We start from the raw sequence: 12,979 nt of genomic DNA on the forward strand, positions 1-12,979 counted from the left end.
TACAAGATTAACGCCAAGAACACAAAACTCCCTTTGGTTTTCCCAAAGCTGAGCACAGGAGAAGGTGGTCTGCAGGGGACCCTTAGTCAAGAATGCCAGCTCACATTTCCTGCCTCATTTTCATCTTCAGAAGGGCTTGTCTCCACGAGAGTCCACGTGGTGCTGTTTGTCACCCACGGAGGAGGTTACAGATGTGGTCAGAAGGGCCCCACCTCAGAAGGTCAGTCTCATCTTGGTGCCAGGAGGACCTCCCGCACTAAGCATCTGTCTTCCCACAGCTGACAGGAGGGCGGCAGGCGTGAGTGTGTCCCCAGCAGACTGGGGAACAACGCATACGAGTTCTAAGACACGTTAGAGGGCTGTGGGACTCCTTTGTCATCCCCAGTCCCTCAGTCCCCGTGCGGGACCCAGCCAGGTTTTCTAAAATGGAGGCACATGTAAAGCAAAATAGACCCTCTGGCTAATTCTTACATCTCTTTTTGCCTTGCATTCATATTTCGGAATATCACATTATCAGTTGACCATTCATGAATACAGGGCTATGAAATAGGAAGTAGTAAATACGTATGTTATCATCACACAAAAAACATTTGTAACTTCATGTGGTAACATGTTAACTGAACTACTTGCGGTGGTCATTCCACAATACACACAGTATTGAATCATGGTGCACACCCAAAGCTAATACAGTGCTACATGGCAATTACATCACAATTAAAAACATGTGGATTTATAAATGTGGATGTGTAAACATTGGAGAAAAGTGTTCGGTATAACTACTCCAATGTCAGTGATCTGGCATCTACACATATTTGAATTATCAAAGGTACTAGGAAAATTAATGGGTTTTTTTCTCACACATTATGCAATTATATATGGGATATTGCGTCTGTGTGTAGGTTTAGAATCATTATACTTGTCAAACTGGGCAAATATAAAAGCAGAGTACTACTTAATTAGTTAAGAAGACATTTGTGAACTATTTAATAACAAGCTTCTTTTAATTGAATTTCATTTTTGCTCTCAGAATAATTCTGACAGTATTACCTGCCACTCCAAAAAAGCAATAATCGTACTGAAAAGCAATAATCTTTGGATCTGAGATTTGATTGCCTGTAAATTATTTTTCTTTTATGGCTGGAACCCTAATATAGCAGCAACTGGTGGAGAGGTGGGAAGGGGCGGTAGGAGAGATACAGGATTTGAAAGCTGCCGACAGGAAGCAAAGGGGGCTGGCTGTGGCTGCCATTGCTATTTGTTCTGCCTGAGCTTCATTTTATAAGGCCCACGTAAGGGCATCACTTGGTAAATACCAGGGAGCTCTCACAGCAGGACTCCTGGGCTCAGCAAACACACTCATGCACAATGCTCATAAACGAGCAGTCAATCACACGGGCTCCTGGCAGGGGAGGACTTCCCAGCAGGTGCCATTGTGCCCTGGGCATCTTTAGGTGCCCAGTTTTGTGGACTGTCTCTGAGCAGTGCACACCCAACCCCTTCTCTGCAGAATCTAAACTATTGCCCTCAGCATGGGCTGCCTCACAGCTCTGCTCCTTTCCTCTTACAGAGCAGGGACAGTGGCACCCTCACTGACAGGTGGTATGCTGCCAAAGGCTAAACAGAAGATGCCGGTACAGATTTCAAATACAATCAGAAGCCCCACCGTACCTGGGAATGAGGGCCACTGCCTCTTTGTACCTCCCCTTCCCCTGGCTGGATCCCTCCATTGCCTCCAAAACTATGGATGGAGTATTGTGGGTAGCTGGGAGCCTCTTGAGCTAGTCCACAAACACCTGGTAACCTCTTCACCTTGAAGCACAGTATCATTTTAGGGGTTGTGGGTGGGGAATGCAGAGCTCCTTTCAGCAAAGTGGGCTGGAGCACAGGGACTCAAAGCAAACCTTGGACAAACACCATTGGAAACAACAAATACAGTAGTTGACAATCACTTTTCCTAAGAGTTTTACAATGCACTTGAGGATCTGCTTTAAGCTTCAGGTCTGAATTACAAACCATCCACACTTCTCTAAAAATTCACCTTGGGATGTACTAAAGAGTGTTTGAGTTCCATGCAATTCAACAAGCATAGTGATGCCGAAAGGAAAAGGGCCCAGTGTTTGCTCTGGAAAGGCTTCCAGACACTGTAAGCAAAGCACTACAATGCAGTGCACTGTGCATCCTCATGAAGGACAGCGGAGGAGGCATGGCTGTCCCACTAGACATGGTGGGTAGGTCACCCAGCATCTGACATGGGTCTGGGTGGATGAGCTCACCCAGCAGGATGATAGGCAGAAGCAAGGTGCACTCCAGAAAGAGCTGACAGAGTATCAGGGGCAGAGGAGGAGTGTGGCATGTGCATGTGACTAGATTTAAGCAGGGGAGGGGCTTTGGGGAATGAAGAACAGGTGGAACCCCAAGATGAGAAGAGACAGTAGGAGTCAGATACACTGCCCAGATTGAGGGGCTGGGAAAGGAGGAGACAAGGAGGACCGAGGAGGAAACAAAGCTATAGGAACTTGTCTCCTTCTCTCTCTGCCCTGTCACTACCACCCACACAAGATGAGCCCTAGGAGACACAAGGAAGAAAAATCCCTAAATCTAAGACAAGAAGACAGAGAAAGTGGGAAACCCCAAATGGGTGATTTAAAAATCAAGGGGCAATCCACATGCATGACCCTATCTCACACCATTCAGAATTGAATTCCAGATAAATCTAAATGTGGAAGGCAAAGTAATAAAGCTTTAAGAAGAACATGGGACAACAATGGGGAAACAGCACTAATCATAAAAGGGGAAAAATTGGTAAATTGGACCACATTAAAACTAAGAACTTCCGTTCATCAAAAGATACCATTGAGAGAGCCAATATTCAGAGGAAAAAGACATTCATAAGACATATATGAAGAAAGGTCTTATGTCCAGGGTAAAACAAAACAAACTTGAATAAACTTGTAATTCTAAAATTACAAACTTGTAATTTTAAAATCCAATAAATCTAGACAATGAAATTCAAATAATTGGGCAAAGGGACAGGCACTTCACAAAAGAGGTTGGCCACATTGTCTATGAACACATGAAAAGATGGTCAGCGTTGCCCATATCACAACATGACACAGTCTACACACTCACCAGAACTGCTGAAACAGACAGAGAGGCAACGCCAGCTGTGGGCAGAGTGAGTGATGGGCTCTGGTCCTCTCCTGGGAAAGCAGACTCATTGCCTTGGAAACAGTATCTGCAGATGCTGAGAACGTGCCTCCCTCAGGCCTGCTCTCACAATCCTAGTTGTTCACACACAGCAATGAGTGTATGTATGTGCACCATGAGACGTGAACCCACAGTAGTCATAGCAGCACATTCGTAGTGGCCAAAAAGTAGAAATGATCCACTGCCCACCCAGGGCAGAATGGATTACGAATGGTGGTGTGGTCATGCATGAGCAAATACACCAAGATGAAAATGAAGGAGCTACAACCACACAAGGATTGATTTCACGTATGATGGAGAGTGAGAGAAATGGACACAGAACACACACATGACTCCATGAATGTGTAATTCAAAACCAGGCTGTTCAGGGGTGGGGTAGAGGGTCCCTCCGAGTGGGGAGCAATGACTGACAGGAGGCGCAGGGGATTCTGGGATGTCGCAGGATTCTATTACTTCATCTGTATCCTCTTTGCCTGGGTGTGTTCAGTTTGCAGCAATTGCTGAAATATACACGCAGGATTTGTCTATTTTTCTGTATATCTGTGTATGGTGGGCTGAACGGTGGCCACTGAAAAGATAAGTCCATGTCCTGATTCCCAGAATCTTAAGTGACAAAAGACTGAATACTCTCTTATGTAGTCAAGATGTAGTTAAGGCTCCTGAGAGGAGGAGCTCATCCTGGATTATGCATGTGGGCTCTCAGTCTAAAATGAGATTGTCCTTGTAAGGGATAGAAGGACACAGAGACACAGAGAAAGCCATGTGAAGACAGAGGCAGAAATTGGAGTGACACTGCTATGAGCCAGGAGCTGGAGAGGCAGGAAGGATCGTCCCCTAGAGCCTTCAGAAGCAGGTCCTTCCTGCTGTCCCTCAGAACTGTGAGGCAATACATTTCTGTTGTGTTAAACCTCTGCATGTGTGGTAATTTGTTACAGCAGCCGCAGGAAACTAATACTCTTTTACTTCAATGAAATAGAAAAGAAAAGAAAAGGTAAGACCTAAGGATGTCTGGGCCCCACCCTGGACCAAAAAAGGCAGAACAGTTGGGAAATGGGGTCTTAGCAGCCATATAGTGATGCCAATAATACTTTACCAGGTTTAAGAACCACAAAGAGATGCGCATTTGCCTAACACCCCGTGGAAAGGCCCTCAGTGGGGAGCAGCCGATTTCAGGTTGCACTGAGGCCCTTCCAGGGCTGGCTGTCGTGAATATAAAGTGTGAGCATGGCCCTGTTGTGTAATTTTCTCCTGCAATGTTCAGACACTCAGGGCAGATGGATGGATTTAATCAGAGCTGGGATGTTTCCAAGTAATTATAAAATAGAAGGAAGAAGGCAAGGGAATTGAGGTTGTATAAAAGGAGTGAGTATAGTAAAGACCACAGAATCTTAGCTGGATGAGAGTGGAAATGATGATGGGGGAGCTGGGTAGTGGACACTTGTAAAATGGAAGACTCAGAAGCCTCCAGGAGAGCACAGCAGGGAGAACACTGGGAAACCAGGCAAGTGGGGGAGGCAGTCAGAGGGAAGAGGCCTGCAAGAGATTTTGGAGGAGCTGAGGACTCTGTGGGGATGACAGGCCTTGGGTGTGGCCATGGGAGTAGGTGGCCAAGGTGGGCAGAGGGAAGATAGTTGGAGCTTGGAGAAGGTCACAGAAAAATGATCGGGTACCCCATGGATCATCCTTAAGGGGACCAAAGACATAAAAGTGGCAACTAGAGGGAACACCATGACTGGGAGCCAAAGTCTCAGAGAACGAGGCAGAGGACTCACAGGTCAGGCATGACAGCAGTGGCCCATGTGCTTGAAGGGGCTGCAGGAGAGAGGGAGGAAGAAGGAGAAAGCTCAGGGAAGAAATGATGGGGCATGAAGAGGTCCCCTACTCCACGGGGACCATGGACAGTGAGAGGTAGTACACTGTCCCTTTGCAGGGCATCAGAGGATGGCTGAGTTCTGCAGAGGGAGCTTTCAGAGAAGAGGCCAAGAAGCAGCAAGGATTTCTGCACACAGGTCTCTAGAGTTTACTGCAAAGAAATACATCAGGGAGGAAACAGGTGGACATTGCTCTTTATCCACAGAAACTCTAATGTCCAGACAGATTGATGAAAAATGAGCCAGGAGCACATTTTTCAGCACAAGACAGGCAGCTTCCCAATCTCTCAGTCCTGGGAATTCACAGGACAGGTCCACACTACATCGCTGCCTCCTTCATATACTCACCAGGCAGCTTCTCTTATGACGGCCCCCTGCAGATGTGGGAAGTGAGTGAACTTGGGCTAAAATAAGTCTGTGCCATTCCAAGGGGCATTCCCTGGCCCCTGCTGTGTGGCATCAGCTGGAAGGCAAGTGAGGCTTAGAGCGCCTGTATGGAAGACACCTCTCCTATGGTTCTCTGCTGGGGCTGAGCAGGTTGATGTCTGCATTACCTAGACCCACGCTCTCACTGTGGTGCTTGTGGGTCTCTCATGCTGCTTCTTGCTGGGATGCTCGCTGAGGCACCCTTGGTGCCTACAGAGCCCATTTCAGCCCCAGACCCTGCAATGGCAGGAACCCCGATGCCCTCAGCTGAAGCTTTCCCCTCCTTTCCATCTTGTGCTGTGGCCATCCTGGAGGGCACTCGCCAAAGGAGAGTTCTAGAAAAGATCTTCTCTGTGGCCAGATGCATACTGCTGCTTGGCATGAGCTCGAGGGTACCACAAGAATGAGATCCCACCCCCCTGCAGAAGCCAAGATTCTCTCAGCTGGTGGAACATGAATGACCTTGAGGCTGGGGGAGACTTTTAGGCAACCTCAGGTATTAGTTTTCTGTTGCTGCTGTAACAACTTCCCACTATCTTTGTGGATTAGAACATCATAAATGTATCTTCATGTTCTAGAGGCTAGAAGTTCAAAAAATTCTCACCAGGCTAAAGCCGAGGTGCAGTCAGGGTGGCATTCCTTCTAGAGGCTCCAGGGGAAGATCCATTTCCTCGCCTTCTCCAGCCTCTAGAATCTGCCCAAGTTCATGGCTCATGGCCCCTCGCTCAATCTTCACAGCAGCAACATTGACTCTTTGCTTTCTCTCTCTTCTGCACCCACACCACCCTCTGATTCTCTTCCTCTGCCTTCCTCTTCCACCTTTAAGAACCCTTGTGATGGCTTTGGGCTCACCCAAATAATCCTGAATGACCTCCCTATGTGAAGGTCAGCCAGTTCACAACCTTGATTCTCCTTCATCACTCACCTAACATTTCCACAGGATCTAGAGAGTAGGATGTGGACATCCTCTGAGGCCCTTATTCAACCTATCACACCTCTCGTCTTGCCCAGGCTTACATTATCCCATTTGGTTCCTGACGTGGCAGGAAAAGACGGGCTTCCCTGGCATCCCCCAATTAAGGCTGAAGTCATCGTGATGGAGAGGCCCCCTCCAGCAACTATTTACTTTGTACAGGAGCCAACATCCTCAATAAGTAGAGAGAGCTCTAGAAACACAGCTGCCAAAGAGCCAGAAATTCTAAAATTCACTATTAAAGACGGGAGAGTTTTTGCAATTTGTGCATTATTCCCAAGTTAGGTCACCACTAGGTGAACAAGAACCCACCACGATTGAAGTGGCATGTGCTCCAAGGTGAGAGACTGAAGCAAAGCAGAGACTGTGGAGAAGCAGGAAGGTGGGGGCAGAAGAGACCCCAGAGAGAAGCAGGATGAAGACAGGGCCCCAGCCTTGCTGCATAAGTGCTTTACTTGGTCGAGGAGGAAACAGCTGGTACACACCTGCATTGCATCAAGAGCCATTCCGGGCAATTGCTTAGAGGTGACTTAATTGTTTAATAATGGTGCCTCATTCATTCCATTCTCAGCCAGACCTCTTGTGTTCTCCCCAGCAAAGGGGAAGGAATGAATACATATTAACATTTATTGAGGGCTCTGACACTACTCCAGGTGCTTTCCCTGCTTTGCCTGCAGGCATGTGTGAGAATACAGACATAGCTCTCAAGAACCGCCTGGTAACTAAGGCTTAAAATTCTAGCAGGCAGTCCTTTCACAGTTCTACACCCCTCACCGCCATGCTTCTCAACCGGAGGCCAAGAGTGCACCTGAGGGTAAAAAGCAACAGAATAAACAAGGGGAGGTTTTCAGGCCAATCATTTTGTTCAATGCAAATGATTTAACAAATAAAATAACTTATTTTATTCCAAACAAATATAAGCCTATTAAGCTACAGATAAATATTTTTTTTTAAATCTGCTGAGGCAGGTCTTTTATTTTTGCCTCCAAACTGTATGAATCCAGGCAGGAGTCCTTTTCCTCTGATATGAGGGAATGCTTTGCTGGAACGGTTTGAAGTTCACTGTCACCACAGCTGCTCTCCCTCCTCTTCTGCCCGGCTGCCATGGCCTAGCATTTGCAAATCGCAGTCAGTCCCTTGGTCCCATTGTTGCTCTCACAGAGCCTCACAGGATAGAGCCAGAAATGTCTACGGAACTGGGCTCAGGTTGTGAGTGACTATGTTTAACTTCCTCTGAGACTATAGTACATTGTTTGTGCTTTTAAAGACCTCGGGCCAGCTCTAGGAGTCCTCCTCTGTGACATTTGGGTTAGACCCAGTGGGGCAGTTCACCTGGTCTTGGCTGGGCTCATTCATGGATCTGTGCTCAGTTGTGGGGTTGGATGAGGAATGGCTGGTCCAGAATGGCCTCATCTGGGTATCTCACTTTACTCTCATCCTCCAGCACACTAGCCCTGACTTGTTCACAGTGGTGCCTGGACAGGGCTGTCTGAGACAGTGGAAGCAAGTACGGCTCCTCGAAGGCTACACTTGGGGCTAACACAGCATCACCTCTGCCACATTCTGTTGGTCATAGCCAGTCATGAGGTCAGCCCAGATTCAAGGAGTAGAGAAACCGACTGCACTTGCCGATGGAAGATCTTCCAAGTCACGCTGCAGACAGGGAGGAGAATAATGGTAGCAGTTTCTGCAAACACACAGTTTTTTCTGTTCTTCCATGATTCAGTGCAGGGTCTCTAGATTAAAACTTTTTCACAGCGGCTCCTGCGGAGGCACAGATGAACGCTCCACAGACACATGCACGCACATGTTTGTGTGTGTGCTCTCCCTGTCATGAGATTCTTAACCTCATCTGCAAAGTCTCCTTTGCCATAAAGATAGCATTCCCAGGTCATGGGGAGTGGGATTTGGACATCTTGGGGGCCACCATTCAGCCCACAACAGCAACGAGAGCTTGATCCACCACCAGCAAAGGAGCTGGAATGATGGTCATTTGTAAGGAAGAAGGAGTGAGAGCCTTATGGTGCATCCTGATGACAGGGTGCTGACAACTAGCCCGGGTGCACCCTGCACGCGCTGATAAGGGAGAATCTCCAGAGATATCTTAGTAAAAAAAGGTGAAAGGCTAAATTAAACAGTGTGTATAATCGGACCCATCTGTATCTGTATAAGCATAAACCTGAATATACACTTATGGGATTTCTGCTTTCCCCTGCAGGATACACGTACTTGGTAGGGAGGAGGCTGGGGTCTGGAAGGTGTCGCCTCCACGGCACCGTTTGCGTTTCTCACCAGGGAAAACAAGCATATGAAATAACAGTAGTACGTGTGCTGTCTGGTTTTGCTTGCTGTATAAGATAACATTTGTACAAACAAATGCTATCAAAGCTTAACAAGAGATGCAATAAAAAGCTGGTCCAAATCAATACCATTTAAGCCCTGTTATATGTACGGGGAGGCTGCTGCCCTCTGTGCTGAGTAAGATTTCTGGCTGCACACTGTGGACAGCAAATGCATAGTTATTGAAAATAGTAATGATAATGGCCTCCATTTGCTCCTGCAGTACAATTAGTCTCACAGTGGGGCATGATACGCACCTGAGGACTGGCATTCGCTTTTCACGAGTGTCCCCAACTTAAAGGGGTCAGACAGACAGCAGTTTACATAAAAGGCCCATCCTGTGTTTTGCTTTGTGCCTTAATTTCATAACTCAACCTCACCCAGGGCCCCAGCTGCTCCTTTTGATTAAATCAGTGGACAACTGCGTTAGTGGCCCTTTGGGATGCTGGCGCTGCAGCCTGCGCACACTAGAGAATTAATAGACACCGCAGCCCAAACGGCTGCCCGAGGAGCACCTTACAATGCGTGCATCTTCCCCCAGTATCCTGCCAGGGACAAATAAAGGTCCCTGCGGGGTCGACTGGGGGTGGCGCATAGACAGTGTGTGAAAGGGAACACATCTCAAACTCAGTCCCTTTGTGGGAGGGAGGGCGACTGAGAAGGACACAGGACAGAGCTCAGGGCATTTTCAGGGGAAGAGTGGGAGGGAGGGGGAGGAGGAAGGAGAAGGAAAGGGAGAAAGATGGAGAAAGAAGGTGGGAGGCCTGTGAACTCTCTAACTGTCTATGCATCCATCACCTCCCCCAGCCTTGAGAAGGCACAGGCGCAAGGAATAGGAAGGTCAGAAGAGATGATTGAAGATGAAGGAGAAAAGATAAGTTGAAAATAAACTGGGTGTGATGCTATCAAGAGGTTGATGCTGCTGATACAAACCCTGGCACTGTAGCCAATGCAGGAAGACAAGGACCAATGTCCTTCCCTCCTGGCTCCCCAGACACCCAGCTCCCTGCCCCCATCCACCCACGGGTCACAGGAAGTGTTTTAGAGTGACTGTGCTTCCAAGTTTTTCCATCTCTATACTTGGGAGTCGGCCCACCTCAGAGGGCCAGGGCCAACACCTTCCAGCTTTTTTAGTGGTTTGTTCATCTCAGAGGCGGCATCTGGACACTGATTTGGGACTACAGACAGGTAGAGGTGAAACCAGCATAGGAAGCATGGCGTGGACCTGGGGCAGGACACTGACAGTGCCACTCATCTGCAGCTCGGGACACAAGGAGGAACGGGCCACGAACCCTGACTCTGCTGCAGTATCTTTATCATGGATGTTACTACCCAGCACTCCCAGGGTGAGCCTGTGGAAGGCCCCATGTCCCCGTCCTTCTCGTTTCAGTATCTGTCTGGATGCTAGGATATGACTCATCCTTCCTTGTACCTTGTACTTTTGGTTCTTAATATAAAAGACCCAAATATTTGTTAAATAAACAAAACAAAATATTCATAACTCTGCATGTAGGACCTAAAGTTACTTATATGAAATTTAAAGTTTTAGCCTTAAGTTACCCCTACAAGTAAGTTTCTGCAAGAAAGGACAAACATTAGCACCCAGTATGTGGAAATCCACATCTTTCTTTGTTCTGAATGTGCCAGGGCCAGGTTGCCTGACAACTCCCATTCCCAGTCCCCTCCCCTCTTGCCTGCCTCTACTTTGAGGGTTGTGAAAGCTAAGATCCAGATCGACTTACCTCCCTTGCAACTAGGGGTAGCCATGAGATGCCACTGTGGTCAGTGGCATGTGGACAGAAGTCTCTGAGAGAGATAACCCTTCTAGAATAAAATGGCAACGCCTCCACAGGAGAAGTCTTTTTTCTCACCACCTTTTGCCTTTCTCTTCTATGTCCTCCCTATGCAGAATGCAGACATGATGTCAGGACATTCAGCAGCCTTCTTGTGATGTGAAGGCAAAACCACCTAATAAAAATGGCAGAGGAAAACGTAGATCAGTGTGGGTCCTGGTCGATGCCTGTGAGGGGCTACAGCTGTTCTGGATATACAACTTTGAATTGCTTGTCGCCAGAGAAGAACTAATCTCTATCATTTCATTTCATTGTTACCTGAACCCTCCCTAATTTCAAGCCAACCTACATAAAACAGTACATGAAAGCCAATGATGATTATAATATAATTAATGTAATAAAATTACACAAATATATATATAATTATTTTCAATTATCCAATGTATTCCATTTTAAATTATCCTGGGAGATCTACTATGTACAGTTGTTTTTAAATTTTAAAGTATTATTGATATTATATGAGGGCTAACCCCTAAAAACCTTCAAAACTTCAAAGATAGTGGAAACAAAATTAAATGCCTCTGAACCATTGTAAACAGTCCTAGCTCAATGGGGACCCACAAAAATGAAAAGTCAGAAAAGCCGTGCTGAAAGCAAGATTCTAGCAATCCCGCTTGTCTCGCACGCAAGTCACCTAACTGCCGGGCAGCAGAAGGCCTTGTGAAATGTACCTCAGTCACAGAATCCCAGGGAGCTGAGGCAGAATTATAAAGTACAGAGCAGACGCGGGACAGGGACCTGAAAGAAAACAAAGGGACACGTGTGACAGCCTGAGCACCTGCAAAGCCTCGGCAGCAATGGGGCACGTGGGGCTGGTCCACCTATCTGCCGCTTTGCTGCTTTCTGATTCTGCAACAGACGATGCTATAAATAAAGCCAGAAATAAATATTCCATCAGCGCATCCCTTGTTCTCTCAGCCTGTGCGTGTTCAGCTGCAGCGCAGCACTGCCTCCCTTCCAGCACTCATTATCCTAATGGCTCCACCATAAAAACGGCAAAAAAGACCGCGCCTGTGACCCCACTTGCCTGTGCCCACATCACAGGAGCGGCTGATCTGTCTGATTGCACATCTCCGCAGGGAAAGTCTAGAAGGAAATAACGAAGGACCTGAGCACTGGCTTACCTAACCATGTTGTTGCCCGCTGTGGGGACAGCACAGCACCTCCACCTTCCTCCTCACCCTCCTCCAACCAGTGCTCAGTGTCCCACTGGGGCAGTGTGTTAGGAGCTGAGAAAATCAAACGGTTGCTCTGGGAACCAAGACTAGCAATAAGACTCAATAAAGGTAAAAGAGAAATAATAAAACTAAGAGACCCTTTATTGACTGGTCGCTATTGATTGACTTATTAAGTGAGGACCTAAAAAGTTCTAAGCACAATAGAGAGTAAATACATGTGTGTCTGTCTGTTCAGGTGCTGTAACATCTACGCATGTGCGAGCGTGGACGTGAGGCACGGGGCTCTTCCTAAAATAAGTGACCAGCAGCAGACAATGGCCACCGAATCAGAACTGGCCTCCTCCTACATCTCCAAGGCGTTTTAAAATTAAATGAACGTGTGCATCGCATTTCTTTGTGTTCTCCATGCGCTTAGCAAATGAAAGAAGCCATTTCAATGTTTGTCTTTAAAATGGCACTCATATAAATGCTTAGGGCGAGCCTGTGGCTGACTTGCTGCGGGAGGGAACCTGTACTCACCAGCCTGACAGAGAGATACAAGCGTCCCGCTGGGTAGCCTCAGTATCAAACAAGGGCATGCAGTTTGGGTCAATGCATGTGTCACCTTTCCTCTCGGAGCACCCATGTGAGCATCTTCCAGCACTGCCATGAATGGGAACCAGGAATGTCCTTTGTGAACCTCCCTCCCAGAGCTCCCAAGGCTCCTGCAGTGCCTCTTACCTGCGTCAGGGCTGCACAGGCAGGCGGCACACACCTTCTGTGCACTGCTGGGTTTTTCTGCCACATGAAAGCCTGTTCCGCCCTCAGCATACTTGCAATAATGAGGATTTATTAAAGTGTGTGTGTGTCAAGGCCGTCTGCAAGGATCCCTGCTTTCACAGCTTTGTAACTTCCACCATCACACACAATATTTCTCCCTTATTGCCAAGCCAGAAGGCCTATGTCTTTTTGTCCCTTCTTGTACAATTCAATTTTTTCCTTTCAAAAAGCAGAAAAGGATCATACAGGACAAGGAAGAAGACAAACGGTGCTTCTGTCTGTACAGGGACACGGACTGTGTTAGTGTTTTCCCAAGTCCTCTGTCTTAAACTCTGAACTCATGACCCATGTCCACTGGGTAAAGGCACACAG

General features: G+C 47.4%; 1 long non-coding RNA gene across 1 annotated transcript; it reads right to left on the reverse strand.

The window, feature by feature from the left end:
* Positions 1–7,300: 7,300 nt before the first annotated feature.
* Positions 7,301–12,709, reverse strand: LOC123478489 (uncharacterized). Its single transcript, XR_006653699.2, has 3 exons — positions 11,342–12,709; positions 10,560–10,785; positions 7,301–8,130 (listed from the first exon to the last, which is right to left on the reverse strand). It is a non-coding gene; the product is annotated as an uncharacterized lncRNA (long non-coding RNA).
* Between the last annotated feature and the right edge of the window lie 270 nt (positions 12,710–12,979).

The sequence above is a fragment of the Desmodus rotundus genome, chromosome 1 (assembly GCF_022682495.2).
Source record: "Desmodus rotundus isolate HL8 chromosome 1, HLdesRot8A.1, whole genome shotgun sequence".
In the NCBI taxonomy this organism is placed as follows: Eukaryota; Metazoa; Chordata; class Mammalia; order Chiroptera; family Phyllostomidae; genus Desmodus; species Desmodus rotundus.